The sequence below is a fragment of the Schistocerca nitens genome, chromosome 3 (assembly GCF_023898315.1).
Source record: "Schistocerca nitens isolate TAMUIC-IGC-003100 chromosome 3, iqSchNite1.1, whole genome shotgun sequence".
Taxonomy (NCBI): Eukaryota; Metazoa; Arthropoda; class Insecta; order Orthoptera; family Acrididae; genus Schistocerca; species Schistocerca nitens.
Window position 1 is genome coordinate 177,261,749 of NC_064616.1, and position 17,101 is coordinate 177,278,849.

At 41.4% G+C, this 17,101-nt stretch overlaps 1 protein-coding gene across 4 annotated transcripts in view; it reads left to right on the top strand.

Moving 5' to 3' along the window:
• Positions 1-17,101, top strand: part of LOC126248119 (protein seele-like) — an 89,102-nt gene that overhangs the window by 1,156 nt on the left and 70,845 nt on the right. The window contains exons 1-2 of one of the 4 annotated variants that reach the window (XM_049948800.1): positions 1,298-1,517; positions 1,608-1,662. The exons of 1 other annotated variant lie outside the window; for it this stretch is intronic. The gene's annotated coding sequence lies outside the window, so the exon portion shown is untranslated. Of the gene's footprint in view, positions 1-1,297; positions 1,518-1,607; positions 1,663-2,744; positions 2,774-17,101 lie in introns of those variants that run through there. 2 more of the 4 variants (XM_049948801.1, XM_049948799.1) reach the window with 2 other exon arrangements.

The window sequence follows — 17,101 nt, forward strand, 5'->3', positions numbered from 1 at the left end:
ATCAAATTAGCATCAGTAAAAAATAAAATACAAAAGGGAGAGAGAGAGAAAAAAAGAAAACTGCCTTCAAAAAGGAGATTTAACCACTGAGAAGCTGCAGTATGATTTGTTTTATTGAACAATTAGTCTTGATGCTATTATAAACTCACACTGGCATGCTAGGATGACCCAATGTTGTCATAAATCATGATATACCAGCTTGCTAAAAGTATATGTATAGTTGGCATACTAGAGTAATCCATGTCTTCTTAATTATGTGATGCTTATAGATAATATTGTAGAGGATGAAAAAGAACAGTGAGGAAAGCTAAACAGTTATAAAATAAATGACCTTTTGGTTCAAACTATTTCATTTATTTCTTATGTTTTACATTTTAGAAAAGTAGAATGCAATAAAACAGCATGAAAACATTTTTATAGCTTTTAGGGGGTACATTGCAATGAAAGACAATATTCTTGGAGGTGGAGGGGTAAACACTTTTAAATTGGTGCTTCTTATGTTCAGTACATTGCTTAGTTATTATGAATGTACTTTTTGTTTTGAACTGAAGGCCATGTGGCATATTTCTCAGTTTGGAAAGGCAACAATATTCAATACAAGATGAAAGTGGATGCAAAAAAGGGAAAGTGATTTATTGATCATTGCCATCTAGCTTAATGTCGGCACAAAGAATTGACTGGGCGAGAGAGAGAGAGAGAGAGAGAGAGAGAGAGAGAGAGAGAGAGAGAGAGAGAGAACATGAGAGCCCTTTTCTCACAGAAGCAGAAATGTTTTACCTCACCAAAATAGGTAAATGTCCTAAAAAAATAGGTAAAGGACACTAAAGAGCCCAATGATGAATTAGAAAAATTACAGTTGTTCTTATGGCAGAGAATTTCCAACCTCTTATTTATGGATTTTTCTGTCACTTCTTGGCAGAACAATTTCATATTTAAGGTTGAAATGCATACTGGGTTTTAGTTTTACAAATATTTTCTTACTTCAAACCAGTTTTTGTATTATGTTGTGATATGGTATAACAAGCTGAAAACTGTTTTGTAATATACAGTACAAATATTAGTAGAACAAAAATTCAGTTTGTTTTTCAACCTCAACGTGAATTAAAAATTTAAATTACTCTGAAAAGACCTGTAATACAGCCAAATAGAATAGAAAAATGTTAGCTTTATATGCATCAAACTGATCTGGTCTCTCTGAAGGTCCAATAAACTACGTCAAAATCATTTTTCAGCTGCTCTCGTATAGCAGCTAGCAACACTAGGACATACTCCACATGAAGACTCAATATATGCTTTCAGCCATCTCTTCAAACATTCACGCCCTATAAAAATTCAACACTGGGTGTTAACAAAACCTCTGTAACACACATGTTGGACATAATCATCAGAATGATTCTATTGGCTGATGTGTCACATTGTATGCTGCCTTTTCCTACTGTACATCAATTCACTGTTCCATATTCAAACTACTATAAAACAAGAAGAAAAGCCAATACAGCGTGTAAACTGCATGAACAGTAAGTATTTTATGTTGAACTGAATGTACAGTATCTTGCAAGGTACATGTAGTGTGCTATATGAGCCTTGTAACTTGGCACTTCTTGCAGGTAGTGCTGGGAGCTGAGGAATCGGTAGATGTCAGCCAGTATTGACTTGCTTCTGGTTAGTATCAGCCTTGGTAATCAAACAATACAGTTCATAGTTGAAATGTATAGTAGTGTTTTGTTAATATGTGGTAATAAGAGTTCAGTTTTGACTATACAAAGTCACTGAGGGTATCATTTTTCTGTGTGTCCCCTCTGCTTTCATAAAAATGCAGAGCACATGTTTCATGTTAGTTTTATGTGTTTCCTCCTCTTTGAGAGTGACCTATGTGCAACACAGGGTTTGCTTGCTTGTGCTAACACCTCTGCCAAGTGCCAAGTTACGGTTTTTATATGGGAGAACAAGTTTTTATGCATTAAATTTGATTTATGTCAATTACACATGAAGATAGGACTGCTTCATATCCAAAACTTTTACAAGGAAAAAAAAAAGAAGTATCAAAACATTGTAATATGAAATGCCAGTATGAAAATAATAATAATAGTCTTTCAGCATAAGAATTTAGTCCTTGTTGTAAAGCTTAATAATGGGCAAGATATAGACGAAGTATAAGTCATGACGTGTTAGAAGAAACCATCCCATCATTTCCCTGAAATGACGTCAAAAAACCCAAATTAAATTACTGTGTCAGGTAAATGAACTTGAATTCTACATTACTTACAATTCACTAAACAAAAATTACTTAGGGGCAAATAAGTTGACCCAAAGCATCAGTGCACAGTGTCAGAGTTTATCAAGGGAGAGTAATCTTTAACTGCATTTGAAAATGTACAATATGTCATTAACTGTGTTAAACTTTTGTGAAAACTGATTGGCTCACCACATATGTTGTTATTATAACCTTGTGGTCATGATAATATTTGTATCTGAATTGAGTTGCCCTTAAATATTATCCTATATGTCAACACAGAATGAAAATTAAACAAGTTTTAGTGCATTACTGGTGCTGACTGAACATTGTTCTATTTAGAAAGGTGCCTGCATTCAGCTTCTGCAGGTAATCCTGAAAATGTGTCTGCCATAAGAGTTTCATCTATCACCATTCCTGTAAATCTCACATCTTGTACTTTACTACTTGCACTAGTATTGTTAGAGAGCTGCATGTCACCACAAGCAGAATTGTGTACTCTTCTTTTCAGAGGGAGCTGTGAACCAAATGTTGCTTCTGGTATGTTGTTCAGATCCTGACCTGAAAATGTAACAATTATGCCTGTACCACCTGCAAACAAATCAGCTGTCAGGTATAGTTGTAGGCATGTCATTGATATTTACCAGGAAAAGAATTGTCCGTAGTAAGGGATCCCAAGTAACATACCTAATCACAGTAATCCACTTAGATTCTGGTTCATTTCCTGTTAACTCAAGAGTTTTACTGCTCAGATAATACTGAAACCATACAAAGCCTTGTCCATAACTCTGTAATGCTCTAATTTGTTTTGAGTTTTTAGATGTTATAAACCAGCTTCTAAACTGTGCTGTCAGAACATTTCTTGCAGAATAGTCACATTGACAGTAATGACTTCAGTCTACATTCCCAAACTATTTCAAAAATCACTGCAATGTGGAAATGTCCAGAATTGAACTAAATAGAAGAGAAATGCCCTCACACACTTTACCACCAGAACCTAAATATTATATGAAGGTGTCAGTCTGACTGTACCAACATTTGAGTGTCTTGAGCATAATCATGTCATATCTGATATATGCAATGCATGGCAAACTATGAACATGCACCCTGCATGCACATATATGTTGAGTAATGCCAAAGATATGAGCTCACACAAGAATGCCTGTAAGTTTCGTAGAAAACATTTATAATGAATACTGAAATATTAATGCTTTGCAATGTACATTACTGCTCCTGTGACGTGATTGTCTAAATTGTTTTATCACTTGTATAAAATGTAGCAAAATAGTTTTGAAAAATGTGGGTGTCAAGACTACAACTTCAAAGGTCTGGCATTCAATCATTGGTTGGTGGTAGGTTTTTTTGTATCACTTTTTACTTCTTTTACCTCTGGCAGTGATTTGTTAGTGTGAAATACGCAAAGTTGTTCCGTGGTTCAGAGCCCACGATAAACTGTTGGTACCTGTACAGTTGGCTGGATAAGACTGTTCAAAAGTTGCAGGAAAGCAAAACCATACCACCTCTAATAAGACCATGCCTAGTAAAGCCTGTTGAAACTAGTATTTTAATGGTCGTATCACAAACAGGACATGAAACTTTATATTTACAGTCAATTACTAGTAGCTTTTGACAGCAGGTTTGATAATTTGTATCTGTATTCAATTTTGTCTTACAAATCCTCTCAACAAACAATGCATGTGGATATGTATGGAATTATGACATATTTTCAGCCATGGGTAAAGTGTGTGGAAGACAGTTGTTCATTGGCAAAATACTGATAAATGCAACTCGTTCAACAAAGAATTTGTTTACAAAACATTTTTGTATGTGTTGGCTGTGTAGAAAAAATCTGTTTTGGGTTTAACGGACAGGACAGCAACCATATATAGAATTGGTTATGCCAATTGTCATTGATTTGTTTTTATTGTGCGAAGTCATTTGAAAGATAATATCTGCTTATTTAGTGAAAATTTCAAGGACTTGTTTTAAATGAGAAATCTAGTATCATTTGAAGCAAAAGAACTCTAGAGAACATGAGTTGTATAATGCCTGCCATAAGAGTTACAAGCATTTCTTCGGTAGAAGAGATGTGTTTCACAGTAGCAAAGATGAACAAGTGCTGATAGCTCTTAAGGTATGCATTTTAGATCCCATGTTTACTAGCCTTTTTTGCTTCAAGTGGTCATCCTTGTCATATCCGTGAATATTGACCATTTCTCCTGGGACACTCTGTGTGTGGTTCTGTGTCTGTGTCAAACAATAGTAGACTTGGAGTAAATTCTGTAGTTCCTCCATTTGACCAGCAAATGGCATAGGATTTATTGCAAATCGTGGTTATGTCCGTACAAGTAGACAATAATGATCAAGCGTTGTACCATTAATTACAAATCAAGAAAGAGAGGGAAAAATTGGCTTTTCAAAAAACATGGGACTTGAACTATTCTCAAGAGAAGTAGCAGGCCCCCAATAAATTCATCACCCATCACTCTCTTGTCATTTCAGTGGAAAGTAGGGGAGGGGAGATAAAAGGAAGACTAAGGTTCATCATCCCATTATACAGGGTGAAAAGTATTTAAACCGACAAACTCTGGGTGGTTGTAGGGGACATAAAACCAAATGTTTTTCCCTAATGTCATTTTTTCCTATGAGGATTACTTAAACCGAGGCCGTATTATGCTCTTCAGTTGTTAGAGGAAGTATTACGATCTTCAGTTGTGAGAGGGCGTATTACGCTCTTCAGTTGTAGGCAACTGTTGTCCACCAGTGTAGTAGTGCATTGTCTCTGTTTACTAATGGAGCAATACACCTGGAGCGAGTTCACTGATATGGTTGCTGCGTACTACGTAGCGCACCACGACGGACGAGCTGCACAGTGGGCTTATCAACAACAATATCCTAATCGCCGTATCCCGCATCATGCTGCTGTGTACCAATGTCTGCGTGAGACCGGATCATTTAGCAGATTACCTGGACAGGGACGCCGTCGCACAGTAAGAACGCTGTAATTTGAGGAATCTGTCTTGCAGCATATGGAGCGGGATCCTTCAATCAGCACTCGTGCAATTGCACGTAACATGGGGACGAATCAGACGAATGTAGGAACAGTCTTTCGAGAGCAATTGTTACATTCATTTCACTTACTGCATGTCCACAACCTGGAACCATTTGATTATCCACCCAGAGCACAGTTTTTGCAGTGGTACCTGGAACAGTGTGAAATGAATCGTACATTTCCATCCTCTGTGTTGTTTACCAATGAAGCAACGTTCGGGCGTGATGGAATCTTCAACATGCATGTTTGGAGTGAGGCTAACCCATATGCCACAGTTACTAGCTCTCATCAAGTGCGGTTCTTCACTAATGTGTGGCTTGGTGTTGTTGGGACTGTTTAATTGTGCCGTATCTGCTATCTAGGCCATTAAATGGCAGGCACTATTACAATTTTCTCGCCAGAGCATTGCCAGAATTTCTGGAAGACGTCCTGCTCCCTACAAGACACTAATGTGTGGCTTGGTGTTGTTGGGACTGTTTAATTGTGCCGTATCTGCTATCTAGGCCATTAAATGGCAGGCACTATTACAATTTTCTCGCCAGAGCATTGCCAGAATTTCTGGAAGACGTCCTGCTCCCTACAAGACAATGCATGTGGTTCCAACACAACGGGGCACCGGCACATTTCAGTCTTCGTGTGCGTCGATTCCTGGACCGACGGTTCTCAGAAACTTGGATTGGCAGAGGTGGTCTTGTACCATGGCCTGCTCGATCCCCAGATATGTCCCCTCTGGACTTTATTGTGTGGGGGGAGATGCACAACCTTGTTTACGCAACTCCTGTTACATCAGAAGAGCATCTGGTTGCCCGGATAGTAGTAGCAGCAGGAACAATTCAGGATACTGCTGGGGTTTTTGCCCGTGTCAGACCGAACATGATCCGATGGTGTAACCTTTGTTTACATGTCAATGGAGGCATGTTTGAAAATCTACTGTAATTGAAATTGGGTTGTGTTAATGTGTTGTCTCTTGGTCATAAAAAACGGAAAAGTGTTTGTTGGTGTAATTGATTTGCCGCCAGAGAAATCTTCCTCTACCTGTTTAAATACTCCTCATAGGAAAAAATTACATTAGGGGAAAATATTTGTTTAGATGTCCCCTACAACGTCCCAGAGTTTGTCAGTTTAAATACTTTTCACCCTGTATCATTAGAGGTGGAGCAAAAGCTTAAATTGGGAAAGGACTTCATTTTTTCAAGGGAACCATCTTGACATTTACCGTAAGTGATTCTGGAAAACCACAGAATCCGGTGCTCTTGTGAAAGGACAACCCAAGTGGGAAGAGATCTAAGAATAGTAGTATCCATCTTTGTAAATGAGGCATTCTCCACCCCAACCCCCCCCCACACACACACACACACACCCCCTCCCCACCTCACCTCTCACAACTAACTTCAAAGCAGTTCGTGTATTGTTTCATAAGTACAATGCAGTAATGCTATCTGACCTTTATATAGTAAAGTTCTGAACTGTCCATTACACAGCTTTTATGTAGATCACTTATTTGTTGCAATTTTAGAATACCATTTTCTTTGGGTCTCTGCTTCATGTGGGACAAATTGTTGAGAGCCTTGTACTGTCAGAAGAATTAAGACTTGCACCATATGACAGAGCATACCTGTCAACAGTGTTATACAGTTGTTACTCACAACAGGTCTTTTATTGTGCCCTCACAGACACTACTCAATGAGTAGGAGTTTAGTCACTTACTCTAAAGTCATGTCTCAGAATCTGGCTCCACTTGTTAAACATCGCATTGCTTGAAAGCGAATTGCTTAAGTTGGTAGTGAGCAAGGTGAACTGAATACTATACTGTCAACAGTCTGACCAAGCATTGCGGCAGCTCTCAAGATTGGGTGAATCCCACTTAAAAGGTAAATAAAAGTCAGCCGCAGAAGTCTTCCCACCCATTTGGACAGTGAGTGTGAAATGAAGGTGGTGAAGTGCTGCAATTTTTACACACACACACACACACACACACACACTTTTGTGTGTGTGTGTGTGTGTGTGTGTGTGTGTGTGTGTGTGTGTGTGTGTGTGTGTGGGCGCGCGCGCGCGCGCGTGTGCGTGTACTTGTACTTGCACTTGTACTTGAAAGGTCATTAGATATTTCTTTTACTGTTGGATACAAGCTGTGTAAGTATTAGTGTAATGGTGTGTAAATATATCAGTAGGAATCTTCATGGAGGAAATTTCTGCACAGTATTCAACTATTGGCACTGCATAATATTGTCACAGTCAATTTCTGTCAGATCAATACTTTGTATATTCTACTTACTGCCAATGTCAGAAGACAAAAGCAGGGAGAGAAGTGTACAGTATCAGTGAGACCAATGTTCATAGTTTTTTGGTTTCTCTGTCTTGCTCTCACAGTATGCTTGTGAGAAGGTATCACTTTACCCATAAAGTAAACAGGACTCACAGTAAATGTGTTAGAGACAGGTGATTTAACAGCGAAGTGTCAATGCAATGTAATGTTAATCACTATTTTATGTACTTTGGAGTGTCAAGTATGTGGCGGAAGAAGTCAGAATTGTGCTAAATACTTGCATCAGACTAGCTACAATAAGCAGTGGCTGTGTTGGGCATTGTGGAACTCATGACATGTCTTTCCCTCTCTTGGTGTTTGCTGCTTCCTTCTGATGAGTGCTCTGGGAAACTTGTACAGTGAAACCCCTATTTTATGTTTTCGTGCGGTCTGGATTGAAAAACAGCAAAACTGAGGAAAATGTTAAAACCCTCCAAAATATGAGTAAAAACACATGTAATCGGCATATATGATTAAAAATTTCAGTCGTCTCCAATACATTGTATAAAATCTGTACAAGTGAAGGAAATTAAATGTACAATACCATGTTTGTACAATAATTTGTGCTAATGAATTTCATCAGTATGTAACAGCAAGTAGAAACTCATCAAAAATTGAAATTGATATCTGGTACAAGGTAATATAACTATTTTCCAACATGCTATGACCATAAATTATACATAAAAAATGTGTTTTTGAGAGATGTTTGCTTTGTGCTCACCCAGAAAAAAGCAAAAACTGATGAACGTGGTGAATTAAAATATAATGACAAAATTTGTTACAATTGCTGTTATTGTTTAATGTTTTTCTTACAAGTCACACTTTAGATGCTCACCACTATCAGAATGTTATTTTAGGCTTGATGAGAGAAACAAAGATGTGAAAAAATGAGTTTATTTCCCCAGCTGACATTATATCATTTAGAAGTTTTAGCACAGTGAATTTCTGTATGTTGTGTGAAATGTAAATTTGAAAGAAAGCTCAGGTGCTACAGTTTTGCTTAATGTCCCCTATCACTGCTGCCAATCTTCAAGATCTGCAGTGTGTGGTGCAAAGTATACATGTGAGTAGTCTATGTAGTTGTTGCAACTGTATTGCCAGATTTGAAGAGGAAAGACTTTAAAATGTGCTCATGCAAAACCAATGTTCTATTTATGTGTGATATATGTGCCATTACACATCATCTGCATGAGAAGTATATTTTCAGCACTTCATAAAATGCGTTCACCCCTTTCTGGACTCCCATCATTAAAGGGTCACTCCCGTCTCCACACATACAGCAGGCGAGCTCATTTTGCATGTGTTAGTGTGGTGTCGTGGTTACACTGGCTGTTGGGTTACTTAATAGGTCACTATCCAATAAAAGCTCACTAGCAGGAAATGGGCGACATTTCCTTGATTATGACCGAGCATATTCTGTGAGACAGCCGTCATTGTCACAGTGAAGAAAGATGCAACACTTTTGACCGTTGTCTATGATTTCCAGCTTGTACAGATGTATCAGAGTCTCAGCTCCTATTATGATGATGTATATATATTTTTCATTTCTTTGTTATTTTTTTAGTAGTTCCTTACACTGACTGACACAAGCCTGTTTTTGAGCTAGTTTTAAATTGAGCAGAATGCATCAGGAACAGATCTTTTTCACAGTTAAATTTTTGTTCAAAATCATAATTACTTCAGTCTCCTAATGATGCTTATTTCTAGTGCTAAGCTACATTCCAGGCATTGTGAATTATGTTGCACACATCACCAATATTTCTTGGAATGACATCCAAATACGTTGCAGATGGAAGTGTTACCATGATTAAGTTCTACAAACATATTGCAAACACCCTTGTCTGAAGATGATTACCAAAAGTTGAACGAAGTGATTTGAGGCATTATTCTAGTGATAGACCTTCACAAAAAATCATGCAGTGAAAACTTTCACTTGAAGTTTTTATTTTTTCACAATACTGTTTCCTTAAACATTCACTGGAAAAAAAAAAAAAAAAAAAACTACTGTGACAATATCTGAAGGTGACCCTCTTACAACTATAGCCAGGTGTGGAGGGTACAAACTTAAAAAAAGAATTCAACACCAAGTTCTACTGTATGCTGATGGAGTGGGCAGTTGTCATGATGGTGTGTGAATCACTCTTATATTGAATGTGCAGGACTTTGTCTAAGTATGTTTTGCAAACTGCTCATAGGGAAAATAGATATTCTTAATTCAAACAGATGAACTCTCAATGGTTTGAGTGGACAGACAGGGAGCACTAAGGTCAGGGCATTGAGCATTGAGCCCTTCTGATAACACTATGACATAATCAAAGATAACTGTAGTAACAGAAAATGGCCTATTATACAAAATTGGTGTACGTAATAAAAAGGGTGGAAGGCATGTTTCATAAGCTGCTCGCATTTTATGTCCGTATAGTGCTTGAACAAAATATCTGTAATACTGAAACTGCCAAAGGCTGTGAAATTGTACTTAATCACAAGAAAGAGCAATAGCTTTTCAAACAATGTGGTCAAGGAATGTTAGTAATCTAGCCGATATCCTGTTCTCTCTGAAAAGTAGAACACATAATTATTTTAAAGGTACAATCACATTTTGCAATATAATAACAGTAAATATCAATGAATTGAAAGTAATTGACATGGTAAGCAGAAGTAGAAATAAGTAACCTATTGAAGCAAGTGAATCGAGATTTAGAGAATAGACTGGCGTTCGTACTAACATTTGATTTGCCTGGATTGCCAGATTATATTGAGATATATTTTTATAACAACTCTGTCCTAATCCAAGCATTGCTAAAAATTTCACACATATATTCACTTATGAAATTTGTTATTGATAACCGATCCCAGTTCAAAAATAATAGCAAAGTGCATAGCTACAACACTAGAAGAAAGGATGATCTACACTGTTGTGGGTTAAAACTGACTTTGGCACAGAAGGAGCTGAATTATGCTGCCACAAAAATATTTGGATATTTGCCAAATAGCATTAAAAGTCTGTCAGATAGCCAACCAACATTTACAAACAAATTAAAAAAATTTCTGAATAACAACTCGTTCTACTCAATAGATGAATTTTTAGATATGAAGTAGTAACTCAAAAAAGCAAGTTATATTGTGGAAAGGAAACTTATATTAAACTGACATGTTCCACATAATTACAAAATGTCATATTCATGATCTATGGAACAAGTATTAATGTAATGTGAGCACATCATGCTCTGGAGTGAGGTTTCACATTAGTAAGATACTGGACTTGCATTTGGGAAGATAGTGATTCAAGTCTGTGGTTTCCTTGATTCACTTAAGACAAATGCCAGGATGCTTCTTTTGAAGTCAACAAAACCAATTTCTTTTCCCAGTCAGAGCTTGTGTCTATATCTAATGATCTTGTCATCAACAAGCCATTAACTTAAACTTTCCTGCTTAGGCATACCACTTTGGCATTAAGCATTAGATATCATGCAGAAAATGTGGCAACTCCACACATGAAACTAGAATGGAATATACTTTGCCCATTTCCTTTGCATCAGACATCCAGAATGTAATCACAAATGTCCCACTTACACTGCCGAAAATGTATCATTCAAGGAATCAAAGTTACTACACGTATTCCATTCTCTGCAATACAAAAAGTATTTAAAACTTTGGAACTACCTTTATTACCTACTTTCTTCACAGCAATAGTTACAAACTGGCACTAAATGTCAGTGTCTCAATACAAACACGGCCAAGTGACCAAGCTATCAACATCTGCAATTGCATATGGAAAAAAAACACTTATGCTAAGTAATTAGTCACCTCCCAACAATCATCTGTGGTAGCTGAAGTGATGGTCAGATATGAACAGGTGAAAGTGATAGTGTCTGGCAATAAAATTAACGTGTAGATGTTGAACCTTTCTCAGGAGAACCCTCCTCCTGCCTCTCTTACAAGGCGACTAAAAGGACTTTCACACTTTTAGGCCTTTATGTGATGGTCCCCTGTAGGGTTTGACCTCCATTCTTCAAAATTTTCCCGAAGAGCGAGCCAATTGAAGAAGGGCGCCTTACAAGGTGCATCATGTCCATCGTGCATTGAGATCTTTAGCCCACTTTCTCATCATCGCATTGCAGTCCTGCCCATTCTAAATCTTTTGCATGAAGACACCTTCCTGGGTGCGTTTTTCACCATGCACTATGCTGTGTCGATTTCTGTGTCGACGATGACCATGGACTTTTTTGCACCTGATATCCAGTGCAGTAGCCAGTCCATTGTGGTGGGGCTGTCATGTACCCTGTTGGTTGTAGCCCCCTGACCACATATGGATCGCTCTGCTGATGCCTGCGCCGTTAACTCCCCATGTATGCCAAGGGGTAGATGCCTATCCCTCTAGGGCATCGGGACTCCTAGCAATGGCCATCCTGCCAGGTGGCCTTTGCTGTGCCTGGGTGGCACCTGTGGGGAGGGCCCCTGGTCAGAGTGGGTGTCATCAGGGTGGATGACATGCGATAAGGCGTAGTCCATCATCGCTTGCTGGTGGTGAAACACCAGCTGTCTCTAAGCAATCACGAGCTCAATTCAACACACAAAAATATGACCCCAAACTCTGGCCACACCATGGGAGGAACGTCAGACTAAGGATGGCAGCAGAGCTTATTTGCCCTGGTACCTTGTATGTTCGAGATCTGATGGGGAATCTTTCATGACAATGAAGCCTCAGTTTTTTGATCATCATTTAGAGGACAAGTTTGGGGAGGTGGTAGACTTGTCCAAAATGAGATCTGGGTCAGTCTTGATCAAAACAGCATCCTTTGCCCGGTCACGGGAGTTACTCGCTTGTGACAAGCTGGGGGATGTTTCTGTAACCATCACGCCCCATAAGAGCTTAAATATGGTCCAAGGTATCGTATTTCACAGAGACCTTCTTTTGCAGTCCGACGATAAGCTGCATGCCAATTTAGAGCGGCAAGGTGTACATTTCGTCCAGCGGGTCCACCGGGGTCCGAAGGATAATCAGGTTGGCACCAGTGCCTTCATCTTGGCCTTTGAGAGTGATACATTGCCCGAGATGGTCAAGGTGATGGTCTACCGGTGTGATGTAAAGCCCTCTATCCCTCCCCCGATGCGGTGCTTTAAGTGCTGGAAGTTTGGCCATATGTCTTCCTGCTGTACTTCCAGCGTCACATGCTGAAGTTGTGGGCACCCATCACATCCCAATACTCCATGTGCTCCGCCTCCCATCTGTGTCAACTGCGGAGAGCACCATTCGCCTTGCTCGCCTGACTGCAGGATTCTCCAAAAAGAAAGGAAAATCATGGAGTACAAAACCCTGGACCAACTGACCTACACTGATATTAAGGAAAAATTTGAATGCCTGCATTTTGTGCGTATGACATCGCCGCTACAACAGTTCTGGCACCATCAGCTCTGCCGAACAACGTCACCTCTCAGAGCCAGAAGACTACACCTGCCCCCTTGATGGTGGGGTCATTTCCCTCCCTGTTGCTCCTGCACCACCTACTCCAGGAGTAACCCCCCCCCCCCCCAACCATCAAGGACGTCCGTCCCCACTCAGAGAAACTTAAGCCTTCTTCGGCTTCTCTCGCTAGAAGGGGTCCCTTGCGTCACTCCTTTCCCAGGTTTCTTCTAGTGAGAAAGACGACATGTGCCAGTGGCTGAAGAGCCCAAAAGCAGCTTGTTGTATGGCTTCACGCTCATCCTCAGTCCCAGATACTGAGCCAGTGAAGTCCTCCCAGCCAGGGAAATCCAAGGAGCAGCGAGAGAAATACAAAAAGAAAACCCCTAAGACCAAGGAAATTGCGGTGGCACCCACACCACCGCTACCTACAAGCTCTGCAGCTGAGGATGGGGGAGGGGGGGGGTGAGATTTTGGCATCTGCTGAGTACCTAGATCTCGCCAGACCCTCTGACAGAATGGATATAGACTGTTCAGGCAATAAATCGGTGGCAGCAGGTGACTCTGAGGTGTAAACTGCCTCATCGAATGTTCCATGCCTTCCCAGTCTCACGATGTCATTCTCCAGAGGAATTACGCCTGTTTTTTCGACCACCTGGCTGAGCTATGGCAACTGTTAAGCTTTACACCTGCTATCTGCATTGCCCTCCAGGAAATCTGATTCCCAGCAATGTGGACTCCTGCCCTCCACGGCTATAAGGGATATTACAGGAACCCTAGCGACTATAATTGAGTGTCAGGAGGAGTTTGCATTTATGTCCTAAACTCAGTCTGTAGTGAACCTGTGCCCCTTCGAACCCCTCTTGAAGCTGTGGCTGTCAGAATAATGACGATGCAGGAAATAACTGTCTACAATGTACATCTTCCTCCAGATGGTGCAGTACCCCTGAATGTATTAGCTGCACTGGTTGATCAACTACCTAAACCTTTCCTACTTCTGGGAGATTTTAATGCCCATTACCCCTTGTGGTGTGGTACTATGCTTACTGGCCGAAGTAGAGGTGTCGAAACTTTACTGTCGCAATTCGACCTCTGCCTCTTAAATGCTGGGGCTGCCACACATTTCAGTGTGGCTCATGGTAGTTACTCAGCCACTGATTTATCAATTTGCAGCCCAGGACTATCCACGGGAGAGCACATGACGACCTGTGTGGTAGTGACCACTTCCCCATCTTCCTGTCACTGCCCCAGTGTCAGGACCACGGACACCTGCCCAGATGGGCTTCAAACAAGGCTGAATGGGAAACTTTCACCTCTGCTGTCACCGTTGAGTCTCCCCCACACGGTAACATCAATGTGATAGTTGAGCAGGTGATTACAACAATTTTGTTTCTGCAGCAGAAAATGCGGTCCCTCGCTCTTTAGGGTGCCCGACGTGTAAGGCAGTCCCTTGATGGTCGCCGGAAGTTGCTGAAGCAATTAAGGAGTCTCGACGAGTCGTACAGCAGCATAATCAGCACCCTTCCCTGGAGCACCTCATAGCCTTTAAACAGCTCCATGCCTGTGTTCGTCAAATTATCAAACGACAGAAGTAGGAGTGTTGGGAGAGTTATAGCTTGACCATTGGATGCCATACATCACCTTCCCAAGTCTGGGCAAAGATCAAACGAGTTTTCGGGTACCAGACCCCAACAGGTGTTCCCGGTGTTACCATAAATGGCATGTTATCTATCGATGCTTACGCAATTGTCAAGCACTTTGCTTGAGCCTCTGCGTCAGAGAATTACCCCCAGCCTTTCGCACACTCAAACGGCAGCTGGAAGGGAATGTCCTTTCCTTCACTACACACTGCAGTAAATCCTATAATGCCCCATTTACAGAGTGGGAGCCTCTCAGTGCCCCTGCACATTGCCCCGACACAGCTTCTGGGACTGATCGCATCCACAGCCAGATGATTAAACCTCTCACATCTGACTACAAGCAACATCTTCTCGTCAACTTCAACCAGATCTGGTGAGGTGGCGTCTTTCCATCCCAATGGCGGGAGAGCACCACCATTCCAGTGCTCAAACCCGGTAAAAACCCGCTTGATGTATATAGCTATCGACCCATCAGTCTCACCAATGTTCTTTCTAAGCTGCTGGAATGTATGGTATGTCGGCAGTTGGGTTGGGTCCTGGAGTCACGTGGCTTGCTGGCTCCATGTCAGGGCAGCTTCCACCAGGGTCGCTCTACCATTAATAATCTTGTGTCCATCGAGTCTGCCATCCAAACAGCCTTTTCCAGACGGCAACACCTCATTGCTGTCTTTTTTGACTTAAGTAAAGCATACGACACGACTTGGCGACATCGTATCCTTGCCACATTGTATGAGTGGATTCTCCGGGGACCACTCCCGATTTGTATGCAAAACTTCCTGTTGCTCCCTCCACTGCAGATCAGACGTGCGCAACTGCTGGCCAGTTACACAGCACATGTTCATAGTTCCCCTGAGCATCCGAATTACCATCTCCTTTTCCCGCGCGCTGCAGTCCATCTCCCGCATCGGCGGCCCAGATCGGGGCTAACGATTGCAATTCGCATGCAGTCTTTTCTCTCAGAACTGGAGTCCTTCCCTTTACCACCTCTACTTGTGGTCCGTTCACGTACGCGTCCATGGTGTACGCCCTGGTGGCAGCTTTGTCTGGACCTTTTGCATGACCCTAAGGACTCCGTTAACCCCGCCGCTCTCCGCTGTCACTTCCTCTCGATTCTGGGGCTCTGAAGTGGTTTACACCGACAGCTCAATGGCTGATGGTCATGTAGGCTTCGCGTATGTTCATCGAGGACATATTGAGCAGCACTCCTTGCCAGTTGGCCGCAGTGTTTTCACTGCAGAGCTGGCGGCCATATCTCATGCTCTTGAGTACATCTGCTCATGCCGTGTACTGACGCATTGAGGAGCCTACAAGCTATCGACCAGTGCTACCCTTGCCACCCTCTGGTAGCATCCATTCAGGGGTCCATCTATGCCGTGGAACAGTCCCGCCATTCCACGGTGTTTGTGGGGACTCCAGGACACGTCGAGATCCCCGGCAATGAACTTGCCAACAGGCTGGCCAAACAGGTGACACGGAAACCGCTTCTGGAGATAGGCATCTCCGAAACTGAACTGTGTTCTGTCTTACACCGCAGGAATCAGTTGTCCTCTGCCGCTTCGCATTGGCCATATGTGGCTAACACATGGTTACCTCCTCCGTTGCGAGGACCTACCCCAGTGTCACTGTGGCTCCCAAATGACAGTCGTCCGCCTCTTGCCGGACTGCCCACTTTTAGCTGCTCTGCAGCAGACTTTTAACTTTCCCAGCACCATACCTCCGGTGTTGGGTGACAATGCCTCCACAGCAGCTTTAGTTTTATGTTTTATCTGTGAGAATGGGTTTTATACTTCTATGTAGGTTTTAGCGCATGTCCTTTGTCTCTCTGTGTCCTCCACCCTAGTGCTTTTAGGATGGAGGTTTTAATGTATTGCAGAGTGGCCGTCTTTCCCTTTTTATCCTCGTGGTTGGCCAGCCACTGTAATCTGTTTTCATGTTTTACTCTCTTCTGTTTCTAGTGTCTCTCTGTTGTTTTCTTGTCATCTTCTGTTCCTTTTAGTGTTTGTTGCCTTCCCTTCATTCTTGTGGCTTTTCCGTTCTTTCTGTTTTGTGTTATATGTTTCTTCGGTTTTATTCTCGCACTTGTGGCATTGTTTTATTAGGAACAAGGGACCGATGACCTTGTTGTCTGGTCCCTTCTCCCGTCTTTAAAACAACCAACCAACCAACCAATCAGGAGAACCAGCAAGTTCTCATACCTCTTCAAATGGGAAAACCTGTAATATAATTTCATCTGGAAAAAATGAGGGAAGTGTCGGAGAATACTGAGAGGTTCAGGGCTTCCGAAAGATTTGGTGGGAATTCCAACTGTTCATTAGTTTAAATAGATCTATGGAGCATTTTGTTTTAAATAACTTGGTGAGATTCTACTTGGAATAACAGTTAGTTTTGAAGTTCCCGTGCAAGAGGTTTCCATTGATTTGTTGTTGTGTTTGTTGTGTTGTAATGACAGCTTTTGGAGTGTTGACTA